Source organism: Odontomachus brunneus, unplaced genomic scaffold, assembly GCF_010583005.1.
Source record: "Odontomachus brunneus isolate Ranch 3 - 2012 unplaced genomic scaffold, Obru_v1 Obru_scaffold_396, whole genome shotgun sequence".
Classification (NCBI taxonomy): Eukaryota; Metazoa; Arthropoda; class Insecta; order Hymenoptera; family Formicidae; genus Odontomachus; species Odontomachus brunneus.
The window spans coordinates 9,659-11,527 of record NW_022639846.1 but is presented as its reverse complement, the minus strand read 5'-3'; positions in this window follow the sequence as shown (position 1 = coordinate 11,527).

Below are 1,869 nucleotides of genomic sequence, written 5' to 3'. Positions count from 1 at the left end.
TCAAGTAAAGACGATCGTCAAATAGGCGCTGACATAATGCCGCTATTTTATTTTTTTCATATATGCATCATTTCTACATATAGATATACGAATGCAAGTGTGCGTGCTACGTTGCCATTTTAATTTTCTTACACATAGACGTTACATAAATGTGAATACCACGTTATTCCGTCCCGCCGATATTCGCATTCTCTCCGAAATAGGCTTTCGTTGCTTTTCTGATGAATTCTTCAAACTGCTTGTGTACTGGGTGAATCAAAGAGTTTTTTTTAGAGAAGTATGTTCTACGCATAAATGCAGTTTACGAATATTGTTTTGAAGAATATGTTATCTAATATGTGAGCTTTCTATATAATTTGCAATTTATTTTAAATATTAGATATTATTTTAGATATTATTTTAGTTATGCACTGAGCAATGTATCACTATATTTTCGCACGTAATTTTATCTTATAAATTGGAGCAGTAAGTGCGCTGTAATTTTTGCAAAAGGAAATCAGTGTCACAATAGTTCCACATCGTTTTTATTTCTGAGTGAGGAATAATCTATTTTATTTTTGCATGTACTTTCACCATACAAAAGCACTTTAATTCGGTCAAGTCAATACAAAGTAATATTTGTGGGAAAATCTCGTTGACGTGATATCGACACCCCTGCAAAACTTTCGTCGTGCTGACTGTACTAAATCAAAAACTCTTTGACATGGTGAAAGTACGTGTAAAAATAAAGCGGAACATTCCTCAATATGAGAGGAAAACGATAAAGAAATGCTACCATAACAAAATTACCGAATTCTTCTGTAAAGATTACTTCTTTCTACATGCGTACATACTTTCACCATGCAAAAGTGTTTTCGGCGCATGTAGAAAGAAATAATCTTTGCAAAAGAATTCGGTGTCAGGATAGTAATTGTCCCTTATCGTTTTAGCCTTATATTGAAGAATGCTCCGCTTTATTTTTGCACGCACTTTCATCAAAGGGTTTTTAATTTGATCCAATCAGTACTACGCGTCAACGACATTTTCCTACAAATATTACGTTGCATGGTGAAAGTACGTGCGAAAATGAAGCGGGGCATTTCTCAATATGAGAGGAAAACGATAAGAGACAGTTACTATCATGATACTGAATCTTTCAGCAAAGATTAGTTCTTTCTACATGCGTATTGACTTGACCAAATTAAAAATGCTTTTGTATGGTGAAAGTACATACAAAAATGAAATAGAGCATTCCTCACTCAGGGATGAAAACGATGTAGAACTATTGCTATTGTGACACTGATTTCCTTTTGCAAAAATTACAGCGCAATTACTGCTCCAATTTATATGATAAAATTGGGTGCGAATATACTATAGTGAAATATTGAATTTTAATTTCCATTGAAAATTATATAGAAAGCTCACATATTAGATAACATATATTCTTCAAAACAATATTCGTAAATTACTCTAATGCGTATAACATATTTCTCGAAAAAAACTCTTTCTTTGATGTACCCACGCTGAGAGAAAAATGTATGATATTTGGAACTATAATGGCATAGTAACAAGGTTATAGTTAGGAATATAATTTTTATAGTAAATGTTACCATAATATTTGTAATATTTACAATATAAGTATAGTATAACTGACCCGTGTAAAATTTTTACCAAGAATTATAATTATTTGAAATAAAAACTATAGTAATAAGGTGGCAAATATTGAACGGTAAGAGAAATTAATTATTTTATATAGTCAATACAATTGGAATATTTGGCAAATATAGATACATGTAACTATATTCCCAAAAGGTGTTTTATCATATATATAGAATAATAAGATGGTGACTATAAATCTGTGTTCATTCTACTATATCTTCATGTTTAGAT